The following is a 20,583-nucleotide window of genomic DNA, read 5'->3' as shown; positions in this document are numbered from 1 at the left end:
TGTTTTTCCCTGACATCTCTACTAGCCTACGCAAATGGAGGCAGGTCTTTGATCCGGTGAAGAAACAGTTGGCCGTCGCTCGTACCCGACACTGCGCTTCGGTATCATTCACCGTGCTACATTGCTAATCACCTTCCAGGGAAGACGACTCTGTCAGGGTTGGACCCAGGTGCGTTCCTCCGTTCGCCACAAGGAGGAGTCCGCGAGCTAGACCTGGGGGCAATCAGACGCAATAGGCTACAGGTGTTTGCAGCCTATTGCTGAAGTTGTTTGTTGTCGTTACACTCACAGCCCAAGCCATTTGTCTCTCGCTGTTATTTTTCTCTGCGTTTCATTCGCCTGCTCTCATTTTTTCTCCCTGAGTGTTCAGTCTTTCTCTCTCTTCTGTCTTCTTCTCTGCTGTTTCTCTTTTCCTCTGTTCTATGTTGGTTTGTCTGCCAGTGTTGACAGACCGACAGGTATCCCAGGTAGAAGTTCTAGGTCTTGTACCTAAGCTTCATATCCCCTCCCTCGTCTCTTATTTACTTTTAGACACGTTGAGCTGTTCTCAGTGTGTTTTTTGGTTCTCCTCCGTTCTTTCGCTGTATCGACACGTTGATTATTATCCGCATGTTTTTTCTTTTGTTGTTTACTTAACTGGTTTTGTTGCACGTCGAGATTCCTCCATAGCGTTCAGTTGTTTTTTCCCTTTGGGGTTTTGGTTTTGGTTTTCCCGCATCCGCGGAGGTTTCCGTTTGCCCGTTTTGGCATTTATTTAGTTGTGGGTTTGCACTTGAGTCCTACACACCTCAAAACCAGCGCGACACCGCCGTGGTTGGGGGTGCCACGTTAAAGTCACAAGTTCGATAACGCATCGGAGGCAGAGAAGTTCGTCCGGCGTCTGATAGACACTGAGCAAGTTGACACTGGTGAAGTGGCTAAATCAAGCATGGAGAAATCCCCTTTTTTCTTATTTGCTGACTGTGGCCAGTTAAGGTATCAACAAAATGGACGGTGAAAGCATTGCAAAGTAAGCATTTACAAGTATCCAACTAAAAATGTTTTAAAGTTTGTTTGCACTTTTGGTGGGGCTCTATGGAGCTCAACAGGTATGCTGTTCCTCACTGTTGGGTATGGGTGGACCAGTTAACCTCCATAACCTGGCTCCACTATAGAGTCATTGAGAATGTTATATGTTGGAGTGTTGTGTGTATTTCATTTGGGGAAGTGCACAGGTTCATGTTTCTTATGTTTATAGGCACAGTTTATTGTTTGTGTGTATGTTTTTCTTTTTCTTATCACATCTCTCCTTGGCTCATTAGTTACTTTAGCAATAGGCCCACTGCTTTAAATAAGCTTGTCAAGTTAAAACAAGTCATGAGTAGGATTAAACATATCCAGGCTAAGATAGTGTTTCTTCAAGAGACACACTTGACCCCTGATGATGTAACTAGAGTTAGAAGACAATGGCCTGGCCATGTCTTTTCTGCTTCTTTTAGTCCACATTCACGTGGGGTAATAACTCTGATTCATAAGTCTGTGCCTTTTCAACCTATTAATGTGGCTGAAGATAAATTTGGTAGATATATTATCATTCAGTGTGAAATCCTATCAAAAAAATTTAACTTATAAGTTAAGTTATATTAACTTAAGTTAATAAGTCTTATAAGTTAATATAAGTTAATAAGTCAACTTATATGGCCCCAATGATGATTACCCTTTGTTTTTCAGACACTTATTCTTAACCTTGGCTGATTTAACTGGTAGTTATATTATAGGTGGGGATTTCAGTTGTGTTCTCCAACCTAAAAAGAACCGATCTAAAAGGATTGATGCATCTCATAATCAGACCAGAAAGGAGTTATTTTACTTTATTAAAGAATTCAATTTGATTGACGTTTGGAGAAAAGCCCACCCTGATAAGTTAAAATCTTTTGCTACTTGAGTACCTGTCAGACCTTTTCTAGAATAGATTTTTTTTTGTCTCTGCAAATTTGACATTTATTGTTTCAGACAGCTGGTATGATAGTATAGTAATATCAGATGACGCCTGTTTCATTTAATTTAAATGCACCCAAAGCTTTTCTTAGGCCCACTAGATGGCGCCTTCAATCATTCTGGCTGAATGATCCAGACTTTTTGCATTGTATTGGGGCACAAATTGATTGTTACTTTGAAATGAATACTCATCAAACGTCTGCTGCTGTACAATGGGATGCCTTTAAAGCATTCTTGAGAGGTCAGATGATAAGCTATACTAGCTTTAAGCACAAAATTTGAAAGAAAGCAATGGAGCAATTAGAAGAAAATATTAAAAACAATCAAACGGATTATCTTAAAAACCCCTCTGAGGCATTATTTAAAGAACTGAAAATAGTATAATGTACTGTCAATAAACAAGGCAACCAAAAGCCAACCTAATGAAATTGAAACAATCCTACTATGAACAAGGTGAAAAAGCCAGTAAGCTGTTATCCTGGCATAATAAGCAGTTGGAAACTGAGAGGACAACCAATACAATTACAACTGAAGAGGGTTTAGAAACTAGTGACCCACAGGAAATTAACAGAACTTTCAAATAAAATTATGAAGAATTATATCACACAGACTGCTCATCTACATCTATTGAAATACAAAAGGAATTCTTAGATTCCTTATGTTTCGCAACTCTAGATGACGACAATGTAAAATCCCTAGATTTGGAACTAACTGCTGAGGACCTATCCCAGGCCATTTCCTGCATGAAGGGAGGAAAAAGTCCTGGACCTGATGGAATTCCCATTGAAATATATAAAGCAGGGGTGCACAACATACGGCCAGCGGGCCATTTGCGGCTACTTTTGAGTGGGGCTACCGCGGGAGTTACAAGTCAACACTAAAGCCTGGTTTACACTTTCGCGAGTGACCGTAGCGCGTGACTCCGCCCACTTCGTGCGACCCTGTGCGAACGGTGGAAGCGTTTATACTTTCCGCGTGCAGTGTTGTCCGAAACGATATGTGGTAGTATAAAGAAACACCCCTCAGAAACAGGGGAAAAACATTTACCTGACCAATTTTAATGTTGCTTTGTGTTTCAGGTTTGAAAGTGCTGAAATTTAGGCTAAAGTACTTGAAAATGCTTGAAATTGTAACTACTTCGTTTCACAACAAATATCTGTCTAACTGAACAGTTCTCTTGTATTACGTTAACAAATACGAGCCTCTTGTAATTCCAGGACGAAACATGAGAGAACGTGAAAATGTTAATATTGGGCGTTTTGAAAATAAACCACCAATAAATAATGTGATTAAAAGCGAATTATTTTGAGTATATGTATAAATATTTAACTTATTTAAGTTTACCATGCTGGGAAATATTGAAATGGACCTTTAAAGTGACGAACAAGTGCTTTAATTCCACCTTGTATAGGTGTATGAACCCTGCAAACACGAATTCATTGCGCTGAGGCGCGATGTGCGCGAAGTTACAAAATTCGAGAGGTGCACGAGCTCGTGAATCGACACCGCACGACCCCCCCCCCCCCCCCCCCCCCCACGAACAATTTTAACTCGCCAACCCCCCCGTCAGCAAAAAAATACAATCGCTACCCCATGTTGGCCCATCGAGCAGCTTTAACTTTATTTGTGGCCCGGCTCCTCCTTCAAGTTGTGCATCCCTGATATAAAGTATTTAAGGATAAACTAATACCTCCTCTATTAGATATGTTTAATGAATCTTTGGTTAACCGCTCCCTCCCTCCATCTCTTAACATGGCAGAGATCTCACTCTTGTTAAAACCAGGAAAACCATCCTCCCTGTGTACATCATACAGGCCAATCTCACTTCTTAACAACGATCTTAAAATTCTCTGTAAAGTGTTGGCTAGACTGCTTGAAACATTCTTGCCACAGATGGTCCACTCTGACCTATAGGGATTTTTTCCTCGCCACTTTTTCCTCGCCTTTGGCTTGCTCATTAGGGATCTGGACCCATACGATTGTAAAGCTGCTTTGTGACAACGTGTGTTGTGAAAAGCGCTATATAAATAAATATGACTTTGACTCTGACCAGAACGGTTTCGTTCAAGGAAGACAAGGTTTTCATAATATACGAGTGCTCAACATAATCTTTGAATGCCAAGATGCCAAGAAGGCTTTTGATAGGGTGTCGTGTAGAGTGACCAGACGTCCTCTTTTTCCCAGACATGCCCTACTTTTGAGGCCTAAAAAAATGTTGAGGGGGAATTTCAAAATCGTCCGGGATTTTGTTTGACTGCCTCAAACATAATCAGAGGCGGTCTTTGCATAAAGGCATTGCTAGGCAATTGCCTTGGGCCCCTCCCACTGCAGCCCACCATAGGGGCCCCCTGACTAGCTAACTTGGGGCAGTCATGGCCTGGCGGTTAGGGAACTGGTCTTATGACCGGAGGGTCATGGGTTCGATTCCCAGACAGGCCATGACTGAGGTGCCCTTGAGCAAGGCACCTAACCCCAACTGCTCCCCGGGCGCCAGGCTAGGGCTGCCCACCGCTCTGGACACGTGTGATCCACAGCCCTCTAGTAATCACTAGTGTGTGTGTGTGTGTGTTCTGACTGCACAGATGGGTTAAAAGCGGAGGACAAATTTCGATTGGGGTGTAAACATCACAATTGACATGGCACATTTCATTTATTTTTCGCATATTAATGTTGATGGGCCCCCTAGCTAAATTCGCCTTGAGCCCCCAAATTGCTAAGTCCGCCACTGAACATAATACATGTACAGTGTGATTAGAATTGCAACTCCCTCCCATTCCACTTCATTCCAGGTTTCTCTGTATCGCAAATTAGTCACGTACTTCTCCTCAAATCTAACTACTTTACATTGTGTGTGTGTGTAAAAAGGAAAGCCTGCCAGTTAACCCCCGAGTGTTTACAAGCTAAAGCACGTGTGTCCAGCGGTTCTACGGCAATGCCGAAACGAAAGTGTACGTATACAGAGGAGTTAAAGAAAAAATTCCCGTGCTTTCGCCAGGGTCGTGATCCGTATGAGGCAGAGTGCTTGACGTCTGTCTTGAATTGCATGTCTGTGGATTCACTGAAAGGGATTTTGTGCACCCAGTACAATTTCAGGAACATGACCTGCAAAGATTTTCATACCTACTTAATGGGTAATCGTAAACTGTTGAAAGAGATGCAGTCTTCTGACAAATACACCCGCAAGAGGAGGACTGAAGAGGAGCCTTTTCTTTAAAAAAAAATATTTTTTATTAGTCTATCACTATTACACTAAAAAAATGTCAGTGTATGTTTTTGTTGGTGTACATATGTTTTGGTTAGTGTACTATGTTGTTTTGTGCTGTTCAGTAGATGCAATTTTTACACAGACACCATGTCATTTGTGTCATATCATACACCAGGAGTGGCCAACCTGCGGCTCTTTGCCTGGTTTCATGCGGCTCCCCAGCCAGTCCGCTCTCACCTGCACTAACGGTGTGTGCCGTGGCCCGGTTACCTCATCAGCTCTGAGGGCGACAGACTGCTACATCTTCGTGTTGCGCGGTTTGTTTACAAGCCTAGTGAGCCGCTAACACTTTTAAAACCGGCGTAGCGGAAAACGGGAGACTAGCGGCATGAAGTGACTGCTTTGAGTCTCGTTGGTGAGACACGGTCTTCTGTCACACGTTTGGGATAAACCACATACGAGGTGCAGCAAAGGCACCGCACACGACTGAGGGGGCTTCAAAACTACTGACACTGTCTGTTCTCTTCTTCCTAAAGGTGAGCGCAGGTCAGTGGCGTTGTAACGAGTGTTGATAACGGAGTTTATTCACTTTTTACCTAGAAAACAACAGTTGTGTACATAACAGAGCTCGTAGTGTGCTCCAAACGTGACAAAGTCCTGAAGCATATCACGCCTTATGTTTATATCTAAGTTTGTGTTGTTTGTTTTTTAATGTGCTGTTCGCTTAGCTTGAGTTCACCCCAGCATTTTCGTCAAACGCGCATGTGTGTGAGATGAAAACACTGTTTCCCAGTCAGGACAAGTGTGTGTGTGTGTGCGCGCGCGCATCTTCCCCGTCAACAGATCAAGTCTCAGTCCAAGTGATCTTGAAAAGTTGGCAACCCTGGTGATGTTCAAGCGTGCCCATGTGTAAGATGTGGCTCTTTGCCGTAACACAGTAAAAAAAGTGGCTCTTGGTCTCTGACGGGTTGGCCACCCCTGACCTATAACATATATTTGTATCCGGCTGCAAACAAAGCGGTTTTATGAATTCATGCTACGCAAACATTTCTTAAAAGCATTTGACACCGTTTTACTCTTATTCAGTGTGGGCATGTCTTTTGCTAATATTACTTTTATATTTTTTACACTTACTGTAGTCATGCTTAAATTGCAAAGCTTTTATTTATAATTTAAAAGTTTTAAAACCTGTAATTGCACTTGTTTGAGTGCTTTTAAAAACATGTTCAACCACAGCATAGAGGCTACAAATTCAAACTACTGTGCAGCCTTTCAACACACCTTTAACATAAATATCTAAAACGCTATGATAGCCTAAAATGGACACTTGCTGCTCATCCAACAATTCTCAATCTTGACCAGTTGCTATTTTATCAGTATAAGGGCGCGTGGCTGCCCCCGTCAACAGATCAAGTCTCACTCCAAGTGATCTTGAAAAGTTGGCAACCCTGGTGATGTTCAAGCGTGCCCATGTGTAAGATGTGGCTCTTTGCCGTAACACAGTAAAAAAAGTGGCTCGGCTCTTGGTCTCTGATGGGTTGGCCACCCCTGTCATACACTGATACACCAATGACACCCACCCCCCCCCCCCCCCCCCCCGGAAAAAAATGTTTTTTCAGAAACCCAAATCCGGTCACCCTAGTGTCGTGGCAATACCTATTTGAAGGTATGCAAAGATATGGTATTAAAGGGACATTTCTTAGTTGGATTAAACTAATATATGCGGATCCACAGGCCATGGTGTTAACCAATGGACTGACTTCCCAGCCTTTTCATCTGCTACGGGGCACAAGACAAGGCTGTCCTTTATTGCCATTGCTATTTACCCTGGCTATTGAAAAAGTAGAGGGCATAAAGATTGGAGATGTAGATCAACGTAGCCTATAGCACTTTACGCAAATTATATTCTTTTATTTTGTTCTAATTTGAAATACACATTACCCACTCTACTAGAACTGATTAAGGTATTTGGGTCTTTTGCAGGTTATAAGATTAATTACACTAAATCAGCAATTATGTTCATGAATGAAAATGAGGCACAAAATCCTCCAATACACAGTCCCTTTCTGATTTCCCCAAAAGGCTTCACTTATCTGGGCATTAAGATTTCTCCATGCGTTGATAGGATTGTTTCCGATAATTATAACCCTATGGTGGAAAAGGTAACTCAGCTTGTGAACAGATGGACCAAACTCCCTATTTCTATGATAGGACAAGTGAATGTTCTTAAGATGTCAATATTACATAAGTTTTTATACCTCTTTCAATCAATCCCACTTGCACCACCATCATCTTTGTTTCCCTCATTACGAAAGCTTTTTTTCTAATTTCATATGGAACAATATGCGCCCCAGGCTCAGATTATCACTTCTGCATCTACCATATGATAGAGGTGGACTACGGCAGCTCAAATTAAGGCAAGGATGTTTTATTTTGAATATTAGAGTCCTCAATCCTGGATTTCAATTGAATCACATCAAATCAATATCCCCCCAAACTTATATATGTATGTAAAAACTAGCTAGCAAGACAAAAAATCCTTACCTTAAAAATACCATTTCAGTCTGGTTTAAAGTTTGTGCAAATTTAACTGAGCCTCCACATTGTCACAATTTTCTATGGAGAGAAATTAGTCTCAAAACTCCTTACAAATGTGTAAATGATAATCCACAAATTACACATATATCACAAATACATTTCACTGTTCAAAAATAAATACATTTCATTTTGTGTCTCACAACCTGAAATTTGTACACTGTTCAACTTTTATAAATAGGCTACATCATAATTTGTATGTGAAACTGAATATGTTTTATTTATATTTACTTGCATATTTTTTTAAAGCTTACGTCTCAAAATTAAAATTTAGTTGTAAAATCGTGCATCTGCATTTGTGGATCACGTTTTTCTGTTAATTTCCTCTCGCGTATTTTGGGTTTTGAGACTTTCCTTGCGCATTTCTGCACCCGATCCACACACAAATGCACCACTCAATTCACAAAGGTGGCAACAAGTGAACAAGCTGCCACAAGGGGGCGCTTTTGATTTGGCGGAATGGTGTAAGACCGACCATGTAGAAGCAAGTAATTGGATTGAATGTTGCCATAATGGACCAGCAAGACGGATGGGTAAGTTAGAAAACGCTACATTGTTTTTCATGCAAATTTGACAAACTCATCATGTAAATTGATTGTTGTGACCATAGGCTAATTGACAGAATGAGTCCATACATATAGCTAGTTTTTTTCTAATTCGCAGCTAGCTAGTTAACTAGCGTTACATTTTAGACTGCTGTGTGTTTGGTCTAGCAACATAGTAGAATCGTTTCTGTTAATTAACCAAAGTGACTTAGTTAGGTTAGCGAACTAGATGGTTAGCTAGTTAAACAATATATTTCTGATTGTAGATCAGTGGAGAGTTCCACAATGTAGGGGTTCTCAATTTATCTAGGAAACTAAACCAAAAGTCAAACCTGCCCAAAAGGAAAAGAGATGGTGTACTGTTTTTTTATCCTCTGATTTGTCTTTAAATTATCTGGCCAACTGAGAACAAATAGTGACACTGTCTGCTGAAAATACAGCATGGCCAGCTAAAACTGGTTAAGCTGGTTTAGTTGAGCTGATTGAATAAAACTGGATTGACTAATTGACCATCCTGGCGTACGATTGATGGTTAATTGGTTTAACCATCATTAACCATCATGATTAATGTGACTGAGTTGGTCAAGCAATATGACTAAGCCAGTAACAGACTACAACACATATCGTAAGCTGGTAACCAAGTAAAAGTTATATTCCAGTTAAATCAGTTCATTGATCACCATGGTTTTTTTTTCCTGTTTCTGATGTATGATCAGCATATTTTACACCTTGACCTTGTAAGACTTGCTGTAATTCTGCCTCAAACCATCTATCAGACAAACTAACTGCTTTTTAGCAATAGTAGCAAATGTTTTCTCTCTTTCTGTTAATTGTATTTCTGTAATTGTTGTGCTTTTGTTGTTGCTCCATTTCTAGGAGCTGTTAAAACAACACATCCTGGAGAGGTTACATGACCGGGTGGTACATGCTTTACAACAAACAACACTTGATGTTTATTATCTGGAGTTTGTATGTAGGCAAGAAATAGTTTTTCTTGATGCTGCGTCACAGAACGTTCAAATATCCCATGATGTTAAACAAAAGCTAAGAGAGCTACACAACACAATTCAGAGTTATAGAGACAACCAAGACCTGCGTCCTGTGGTTCAAGTTGAAAAAAGAAACAAGACTGGACGGCCCCAGATAATAATACCTACTGAACACCTCGCTCATCTCCTTGAAATTGGGCTGCCTGTAACTACAATTGCAAGACCATAAGCTCATCAGGTAAATAGTCATTATGTGTATGAGACACTGCAAAACTGAACATGTTCCAAGTACATAGTATTTTATGTATGGTTTTCTTGTTTCCAGTTTACTGTGTGGCTACCATTAATTGTCCGTCCATCTGCCCCCCCCTCTCCCCAACAGGTATAATATAGTCATTTTTGCTGGTATTGATGGCTTTTCACGCAAGGTGAGCAAAACATTTGCCATCATCTCAATTTTATTTACATTTACATTCTGTTTTAAGTCAGTCACTATAAATCAATCTCTAAATCATGATTAAATTTACTTCCTCTTTTAATTTGGAAAAAAACAAACTAAAGTGTTTATTGTTTGGGATTACTAATTTGTTATTGTATTGTACGTTAACGGCCTAGCAGGTCCTTATATTCAAGAATAGTTTGCGCTTTGTGCTTCTATTTTTAATGACAATAATAAAATCAAGAATAAACAGGAACTTGTCTGTGTACAGTGTATATTGTCATGACTTGTTGATTTAACTATATAACACTTTGTAGATCATGTACTTGAGAACTGCAGACAACAACCGTTCCAACACCACACTGATGTTCTTCAGCCAGGCTGTTGAAGAATTTGGGTATCCACTCAGGTAAGATAAATGCTTTTTTTATATAGTTTGAGCTGGTACAGCAACACCTTCTAAGACAAGTGTATTTGTGAAATGATTTAAAGTGACTGTTGGTTAGTTGTTAACTCCTTGAACGGGTGGATTATGTTATCATAGAGTGCGAGCTGATCAAGGGGGAGAGAATGTTGGAGTGGCACCCCTGACGTTTACTGTGCGTGGTCCGGACAGCGGAAGCTTCATAAGTTAAAAGGCAAAAGTGTGCACAACCAACGGTAAGCTAGACCATTCATAAATTGCCTCTAAAATAAAGCCTTTAACCCTGAGATTCTCAAAGTTTTGTACCATCATTCACATATTCTGCTTGGTTTAAAATAATGACATCATTCTAATTAAAGGAAAGATTTAATTTAATCTGTTTAAAGGCCCTTTCACACAGATGCATTTGTTTTTTTACTTTTACGTAGTGGAACCTTTACATACTGAGTATGACATGTTTTTGGCCTTGTGGGCACTATAAACAAGACTAAACATTGATTGGTGATACTCAAAAGCATGTGTTTTTCTGCTTTTTCCTGCTTATATGTTTAGATTGCAACCATGACAACAAAGCTTGGGTACTTAGTACTGATTGGTCAAGCAATTTTAACACATCTGACACTGCAGGAACTTCAATTCAAGGCTCTAACAACAAAAAAGATTGCAGCATAATGGTCCATTAGTTTTGGACTGTATGTGAAAGCTACAATGAATGTGTTAATCGTTTTTAATCTTTCAATATAGTGTAGAGAGGCTGTGGCGGGATCTTTGGATGGGGGTCACCAGCGTCTTCTATCAGATCTTGCATACTTTGGAGGAGGAAGGCCTGTTGGACTTCAGCAGCCTTATTCACTTGTTCTGTTGCCACTACATCTTTTTGCCACATCTGTAAGCCTTGAGGTATTCAGAGAAGGATGGGACAACCATGCTTTGAGGACTGAGCATAACCTCACACCAAACCAACTGTGGGAAGTTGGGCAGATGCAGAGTCCCATTGCTAATCCAGAGGTAATTCAACAAATTGTCACTGAAAGTCACTGAAGTGAAATATCAAACAGATAATTTTTTGTTCGACAAAAGAACCATGACAGTTACTGTACAAGAACTAATTGTTTTTTTCTTTCTTTTTCAGGTGATGAACATTCCGCATATAGACTGGGAGGACAGTGGCTATGTTAACAATTCAGATTCTGGTGTAAATCTACCACAGCTGGATTGTCCTCTAACTCCTCAACAAATGGAGCAACTTAGAGAATACATTGACCCTCTGCAACCCTCAGTCAAATGGCATGGACCTTTTCTTAAACACAGTCCAGTATGTGGAAAGTTTGCTCGAGGCACATTAGATACGTTTCCTTTTAGTCTTATTCCAAAACTTGAACACTTTTTTTTTTTTTTTACTTTTTCCACCTCATATTAATTTTGTAATAACTGCATTAAAGCTAAAATAAATGTGTTCTCTGTAGAGAATATTTTACTCTTTCACTAGAATGTTAAACCACTAAAATCTTCTCTGATCAATAAAACTGAGATGTATAAACTTTTGTGTAAGAAGGGATATGTTAAAGTACTATTATCAGTCCTGTGACCGTGTACAAGTGAGAATTCAGCTTGCAACATTGTCCTTTTCTTTATTAAAATAATTGAATGTTTCAATTGGCTTTAACATATAAAATGGAAAAGCAACACAAATGCAGTGGGCTGCATGGAGAACAGGTGTTAGATGATGTAGCTTGGGCTGCCCCAGAGGTGTAATGTCCTGCCATGACATTTCCCCTCAACATTAATTCTATTGACATCAAGTAGATAAGAACAAATTAATGGTTTAAGACAAATAAAAGACCTTAACCACTACCAAAGGAACAGCAAAATGTGGTACTCTACAGTTTTTCAAGACTGCAAGAACAAAAATAACACGCAAAACAAAGTGTGGTGCAGATCCATTCACACTAGACCAAAGCCACTCTCCACAGACTTCAGACATGCCAGCATGTCTTTCTTTAGAGCTGAGTAAGAGGTATAGTGGTTTGGCAGACGCAAGCGCTCGTAGCAGGTGGATGAGCTGAGTAAGAGGTATAGTGGTTTGGCAGACGCAAGCGCTCGTAGCAGGTGGATGAGCTGAGTAAGAGGTATAGTGGTTTGGCAGACGCAAGCGCTCGTAGCAGGTGGATGAGCTGGTTAAGTGATGCAGGCCTTTGGATTGCACTACTTCCAGTTTGAGGTTATGACATGGCAATTCCCAACCAGTCCAGAACTTCATGAGCTGCTGTGAATCATCTGAGGATGCTAGAGGTGAAAATAACACTTTAGTGCATCAGGAATAACATTTCCACTTTAGAATACTCATGGTTTTTTCACAAATACCTTCTTCAACAAAGGTTCTGAGAAACCCTGTAATAAGAGTCAACGTCTCTGTCTGTATGTCCTCGCCGCTGTCCTCACTGTCATTTTGCCTTGCCTGAGGCCACTGATACTTCTGATCTGATACTTCTGATCTGATACTTTCTGATCTGATACTTTCACCCAGATGTTACGACAGTGGATTCACTGTCGTAACATCTGGGTGAAAGTATCAGATGTGTATATGTTCAATATCTTACAACTGATATAAGCACCACTGAAACATGTTTAAAGCCCAGGTGTCTTATTTTAGTCTATTACCTGTTGACTCACCTGAGAAGTAAGTTCAACATCTGACTCTCTGGGAAACAACAGGGGCACCATATATGTGTATTTGTAAAAATATTGTCACGTAGGGCAACGCCCCCTCTCGTAGCTGTCACTCTGGGTTCCTTCATGTCCGTGTTCCCTGCCTGTTTGTCCCGCCCTGCTCGTTGGTTTTGATGATTCCTCGTTTGTTACCACGCCCCTGTGTCATTGTCATCACCTGTCCCTAGTTTAGTTCTGTGTATAAAAGCCCCTGAGTCTCCCTTGTCCCTTGTCGGTTGTTTTGGATGTTGGTGTTTGTACCAGTTTGGATTGCCGTTCGCCTGTGGTTCGTGTTCTCTGTGTTTCCCTGCCTTGCTCGTGTTTGCCTTGTTTTCGTTATGCCTGTGTATCTGTGTTATTCGGACTGCCCCCCCCCCCCCCCCCCGTTATGACCCCTGACTGCTTTAGTGACGATGAATATGGAATGTCCTGCAATAAATCTCGCTCTTCTCAGCGTTTGTGTCCGTCCCCTCGTTCCGTGGCGCAAGCTACGTTACAAATATGTAAATTAAGCTGAAGATGCTGGAAAATACTGAAAATGGACCTTCAAGTGCATGAAATCCACCTTGTAACTTCACACGCACAAAAATTGAGAGGTGCACGACCTCGCAACGTGACCACAGAGCCACCGTGATTGCGTCATTTTTGCGGCACGGACCCTTGCGGCAGTCACGACGTGTCAAGTGAACCTAGATTACGAAGCTCAAGTGTTCAGTGAAGGCAGCAGCAGAGTAAACAAGAAGCGACTAGAGCATGCACAGTTTTCTCATAAGACAGCCTGATCGCTTGACCCGGTGACAACACCAGCTAACATGTTTATAATTGTAATGAATAACTATACAGCACGTAAAAAATGTATCAGAGTAAAAGTATTAAACTGATGGAAAGATGTAGTGAAGTAAGGCAGTCATGGCCTGGTGGTTAGGGAACTGGTCTTGTGACCGGAGGGTCGTGGGTTTGATTCCCAGACCTGAGGCCATGACTGAAGTGCCCCCCATATGAAGAGCCTTCATATGAGCTGAACCTAGATATGCATGATGTAGATGGCCTGGTGTACTCACCAGACGGATGGTCTCTCTGTGGTCTAGATCAGGACAGTCTTGTAGGCTGAGGTTTGATGTTGCTGTTTCTTTAGTCCCTCCTGTCAATGCATTTACCACAGCAAGGCTGAGCCCGGACATGGTAGGACCATTATTGATGATTGAGTGGCCCATCATCCTACCAGCCATGATAAAAAGCTCACTCTCAACCAGTACTGCTGATGTGTTGGGAGCGATGTGGTCTCTTTCCCCTTCAAACATCGTGGTCTCTGCTGCATTCCCTGAATAATTGCAAACAACATTTTACATTAAACTATCTGACATGTCAGATCAAGACATCTTCTTGCACTTACAATACATGAATACCTGAATACAAAATATATTGTATTAAATATATACAAACCAAAATTAAGTTTAAATCCATGTTTTAATTTGGTGATAGCAGACAACAGGATATGTCTTGTAACTCCCGAACCAATTGCAGCATCCCCTATAAAATTGTAAAATGTTATAATAACTTTCTTCAGTTTTTTTTTTTCTTAAATGAGTTTAAATGTTTCCATATAAACACAAAGCATGCTGTAACCTTAACAGTAACCACAATCACTGAGATTCGTAGAACACAGTGGTATAAAGTGCAGTGTTTAAAGGTTGACATTCTTAAATATTCAATTTTATATTTAAACCTATACCTTGAATGTGGCAGCGAAAAGGTGCTGCCCATCTGCTTTTCTGATGACTTTTTTTGTAAAAAGAAATGAGGGACCCATCACGCTCTTCATCATTATCCCTGGAATCCAACATCAGTAACAGAGAGGGTTGACTCTGTCCTATCACGCTCTTCATCATTATCCCTGGAATCCAACATCAGTAACAGAGAGGGTTGACTCTGTCCTATCACGCTCTTCATCATTATCCCTGGAATCCAACATCAGTAACAGAGAAGGTTGACTCTGTCCTATCACGCTCTTCATCATTATCCCTGGAATCCAACATCAGTAACAGAGAGGGTTGACTCTGTCCTATCACACTCTTCATCATTATCCCTAGAATCCAACATCAGTAACAGAGAGGGTTGACTCTGTCCTATCACACTCTTCATCATTATCCCTGGAATCCAACATCAGTAACAGAGAGGGTTGACTCTGTCCTATCACACTCTTCATCATTATCCCTGGAATCCAACATCAGTAACAGAGAGGGTTGACTCTGTCCTATCACACTCTTCATCATTATCCCTGGAATCCAACATCAGTAACAGAGAGGGTTGACTCTGTCCTATCACGCTCTTCATCATTATCCCTGGAATCCAACATCAGTAATAGAGAGGGTTGACTCTGTCCTTGTCACCTCAGTTGCTCAAGGAACAGGTGAACAGTTTCCTTTTGGTCTTCAACTGTTTTCCATACTTGAGGAACACAAAAATAAGTTTAGAACTCATACTTTTGTCTCAATATGTCTAATCTTCAGTTTCAAGGCTGACTGGTTTATTTATGCAAAAGCTGGCTTGCAATCAAAGCAATTTTTAAGAATGCCAGACAGGATGAATGAATGAATGAATGAATGTTCGATTTATATAGCGCCTTTCAGAATACCCAAGGCGCTTTACAATTTAACACAGGTACAAGTCTCAGACAACCAATCACACACACACCGGCGAGAAGCGGCAGCCAATTGTGCACAGCGTTCTCTTTACCGGGATCCACAGACCCCTGGGGGACTGAATGGGGTGCAGGAAAGGGAGAGAGGACAGACCCTAGTGGCAGAGCACCATCCACCACTGGGCACACAAGCACACACACACACACACACACACACACACACACACAGACACTACTTTTTATTGAACATAGAGACACAGACACACACTCAGGGAGAATTTGTCAGGGACTGCCAATTTACCTAACCTCCATGTTTTTGGACTGTGGGAGGAAACCGGAGACCCCGGAGGAAACCCACGCAGACACGGGGAGAACATGGAAACTCCACTCAGATAGGGACTTGAACCCAAGACCCCAGTGCTGAGAGGCAAAACGTGCTAACCACCAAGCCACCGTGTTGCCCAAACAGGAGACAATATACCAATGTACATTCTTAAGCTCCAGACAGAAATGTGTATGATTAAGCATAAAATACCTTACATAAAGGTGTCCTTTGTGTTTAGAACAAAGCAATGACTATGCAATGATCTGTGCTTAAACTGGACACATCAACCTCATTACCCAGAAATGACAGAAATTCAGGCAGCTACTCGGATGACAGCATGTTTTTATATGTTTTTAACATATTATTTTTTATCAACTCCAAGTTCCCATATACGGTTACATTCTCAACATCATAATATTATATTTACAATCTACTTCTGGACTTGAAGGAGTTTCTGAAGGAGATGATGAACCTGGGCGTTCCATGTCAGACATGCTGACAGTGAATGAACTTCAAACAAAAAATATGGCATTGTTCATGATACAGTAAAGAACCACGACATTAAACAAAGAACTTCACATTCCAGTAAAAAACAGTAAAAAACAGTTGTTTTTAAAATTATTCACCATAAATAGGTTTATTTTAAAAAGTTGTTAATTTTACAGTGTATTATTGTAAGCTGTAAAGTCATTTTCCGTAAAAAGAACAGTTCTAAATGATGAAATTTACGGTTGTCAAAAAAGATACCGTAGTGTTTTTTACATTGTCACCGTTTTTTTTACAGTGTATTATTGTAAGCTGTAAAGTCATTTTCCATAAAAAGAACAGTTCTAAATGATGAAATTTACGGTTGTCAAAAAAGATACCGTAGTGTTTTTTACATTGTCACCGTTTTTTTTTACGGTAAAGTTCTGGCAACCACAGCTGCCAGTCTTTTACCGTAAATTTAACGGATTTTTTTTACAGTGTATGATGAACACATTACAACCATTATTATTTTACAGTATTTGATTGTAAAGTCCAACTTCACAGTAAATTACTGGCAGGCCACCATCACTCAGGCCTCCCAGTTGTTGCCACCAATGATCTATATTATTATCTATAATGATCATTGGTTGCCACATTTTAAGGCAACAAGGCACTTTTATTTTGCCTTAGCAACGTAATCACTCATGAAGCCATAATCACGCGTATTAAACACAATATGTGAACCATGAGGGCAGGTCATTAGCACTGTAACATTACACAAAGACGGTAGGTAGACTCAGACAATGTACAACTACATAAACTAATACAGGGAGACTTAAACCAACAAAACATATAATCAAATACATAATCAACAACAGCATGTCATAACACTTACACATAACGCGTATCAATAACGGAGCCGCAGGGGCTCATGGGAAGTAGCGACGCCCCCAGTGGACCGACGCTACACAATTTTACAGACTTTAAGCAGAAAGGCCTTAAATTTTCTCAAAAATTAGCAGTGCGCCTTGTATGTGCACTGAATTCAAAAATCTGTCCCTGACACAGATACGTAATGTGTACGCTGGCAGCGATAAACTAACCAGAGAACATTACGTAAAACGTAATTGAGTAAAAAACAGCGGGAGAAGCGTCTCTACAGTCACCATTCGACTGAAGGCAGCAATGATAGCAAAAGACTTGAATATCGAAAACTTTTAAGTGCACCTTATGTTCCAGAAAACACGATATTCCTTATATGTATAAATATTTGACCCATATTTACAAAGACAATTTCTAAAATGGCAGTACATTGTCCTATATTTCAACATGCTTTACCTTTCAGCACTGGCCATATTTTTAGCATTTTCTTTCTGTAGAAATCAAGGTGCGATTTTGCTGATTGATGAATGGTTTTCACTGTAAATTGAAATGTAGGCTACTCATCAGCAAAATCGGTAATTTAGACTGAATAGTAAACTATTGCATCTGTTACAGTGATATACTGTTTTCTACTTTATGATCTTTTACTGTTGCTATTTTATAGTTTACCATAAATTCAACAATTTTTTTTTACAGTGTAGGGCACTACATTTCATACAGCCAAAGTGAGCGCCTCCCAACTGTGTGCACTTCCGCTTGAGCCACTGGACACAGAATCACCGTGCGCTTTTCCTCAGTGTTGCCAACTTAGCGACTATATTTAGTGACTTTTCAGACCCTATAGAGACTTTTTGTAGTAAAAAGTGACTAACGACAAATTTAGTGACTTTTTGTGGTGTTATTGGAGACTTTTGGAGACTCTGAACACACACGCTCTTCAGTTGCTGTCCTCTGGGGTGGGTGCTGCCGTGACCCTCGCCCACAACACTCAGTGCAGTCTCACACCAGACCCTCAAAGTAGACCCTCACCGCTCCACGTCCACACTGCAAATGAACTGCGCATGCCCAAAGCTGCCGCTGACGCCCCGCATTTACAGAGTGGGATGTAAATATAAATGCTTTAGTCTTCAGTGAGACACGAAAAGAAATCACTGCATTTAACTCTAAACTCTATTCTCAAAAATACAAGAAAGAGTGGGAATCAAATCCTGAATTTAAAGACTGGTTGAAGACGTGTATTGGAGATGATACACGGGCATACTTCCTGTATTGAAGGTTTATTTCTATGCCAACTAGTTCCTGCTAACTGCTACTCTTATACTAACATTTAACATCACAGCAAAAAAACTATGTAATTTACATAAAAATTATTTATACAAAGTCATGTAGTTATTTTGAGAAGTGACTGCCTATTTCAAAGGCAACAGATGTTGTTCATTTGTAGTTCTAACATATTTAGGGTGTTTTTTACTCACTTTTTTCTCTCCCAACGTTATTCCTTTACAGCTTCAAAAACAGGTATTATGCAAATTAGGTGATGACGTCATTTAGCGGCTTTTAGGACAACCAATAGCTACTTTCCTTACTCAGGAGTTGACAACACTGCTTTTCCTTCCTCACGGTGAGTGTGTAAGCAGTCCGGTGCTTAAACTTGCTTAGTAAACTAGCTTAGTAAACTAGCTTAAATTAGCTAGCATGCCTTTAATTAACTTGAAATTTGATTCGTATCACAAGTTCTATAAAGTTATGTTGCCCTCAAAATAAGTGCATCATGTAGAAGTTTACTTTTGACATGCTAAGAATGCGTGTCGGTGTTTAACAGGTGAAAATGTTATTTGCTAGCTAGCATTAGAGCTGGCCTATTTAGAGCATGTGCCTCTAATTATGTATACTACCTAAATAATACACAGGTCTAGACTAACATTACTCAAACTGTATATCTATTCATTATTGATATAGAAATGACATTTCAGCTAGAGCTGATTGATATGTGAATTGTGAAAACATGAGTAAGAATTTTTCATAATACGTGGCAGTATTTAATATGTTAAAATATTATCAGAGTATAAAAGCACAATGATATTTTTTTTACATTTCACACACTGTGCACTACCAAATCTAGTTGGAGAGGCCTAATTATACTCTCTTTTTAAGCAAAGGTGCAGTTGGGAAGTGTTTTATTACTAACAGTATCTGCAATATGCTCCAAAACGTTATATGTTAACATTAAATGCTTTTTTTTCTTTTCACAGACCTTTCAGATCCCTCCTCACATCCATCTATCTCACTATCCTTTATAGCGACCCAACGGCACTTTTAAGAGCCACTCGTCTATCTGTCTATCTATCAATCTATCCATCCATCATCTATCATCTATAGTCTGCCTGTCTTGCTGTTTATCTGTCTGTTTGTCTTCATTGTCTGTGCGTATCTGTTGGTCTCCAAATTTGAATTATACAGGTCTTCTGATAGTTGAATAATGAAAATGTACCTTGGTCTCACATTGCTTTTTGTTCCAAACTCAGGTAAAAGGAGCAGTTCTGAAGTGGCTGAACCAGTATTTCAGCAGCCTGAGCCAACACATTATGGTCAGTAGAAATCTGTTACACAGATTATATATAAATAACTGTTAGTAATTTAGTAATATTTTTTGTCTTACATTTACAGATAGTGCTCAAGAACTTCAAGAACCATCAACACATTTTATCCTGCAAATGGGCATGTAAAAAAACTCATGTGGGCATTTTTCACCCCAACCAAGGTTGCATACCTTCTATGCACAAATTAGAGAATACTGTAAAATGCAAGATACATGTATTCTACAGCACATTTTAAACAAATAGAAATAAGTTCTGCTTGATAAGACCATCTGCAGCCACAGTGATCCTTTGTGGATAAGACTGGCCCTGATCTACAACAAAGAAATATGATGCACGCTTACTCTGCCAAAAGACTTTGTTCTTTCATCAAGCATTCCAATAAATGCATGACGAGAAAGCCCAGGAGCCAGCTGCTTCAGATCCTGGAAAGACTGGAACAGGTCTACATGGAAGATGGTCTGGTGGTTGATGGTAGCAGGCCAATTTCCACATTGTACTAGTTCATCAAGTCCATCTTTTGGTCCATCCATGGTCCAGCTTTTCATGCACTGAGAACAGCCCAGTGTTGGCAAATTTAGTTGGTACTGTCCTGAAATTAAAAAGAGACGTGTAAGCAATATGAATTCAGTCTTTTGCATTTAATTGAACTGAATCAAGTACTTACTAACAAGGATGACCTCTTTGCCACAGATCAGCTTTAGCTGACTGGGAGAACAGGTACACTGTTGAGGTAGACGAAGCGGCAACAGTAGAACTAAATCATAGAAGACAAGAAAATTAATGG

The 20,583-nt window shown here is 40.1% G+C and overlaps 1 protein-coding gene and 1 long non-coding RNA gene across 3 annotated transcripts in view; both read left to right on the top strand.

Annotated features, from left to right (window-relative positions):
• ajm1 (apical junction component 1 homolog) overlaps nt 1–20,583 on the top strand; it is a 78,710-nt gene that overhangs the window by 18,043 nt on the left and 40,084 nt on the right. The window lies entirely within an intron of this gene.
• LOC143489315 (uncharacterized) lies at nt 8,209–10,991 on the top strand. Its single transcript, XR_013124650.1, has 5 exons — nt 8,209–9,549; nt 9,694–9,739; nt 10,068–10,159; nt 10,295–10,410; nt 10,919–10,991. It is a non-coding gene; the product is annotated as an uncharacterized LOC143489315 (long non-coding RNA).

This window comes from Brachyhypopomus gauderio, unplaced genomic scaffold (assembly GCF_052324685.1).
Source record: "Brachyhypopomus gauderio isolate BG-103 unplaced genomic scaffold, BGAUD_0.2 sc61, whole genome shotgun sequence".
Lineage (NCBI taxonomy): Eukaryota > Metazoa > Chordata > Actinopteri > Gymnotiformes > Hypopomidae > Brachyhypopomus > Brachyhypopomus gauderio.
Note: the sequence above shows the minus strand (reverse complement) of the source record. Positions and strands in the feature narration are given on the sequence as shown.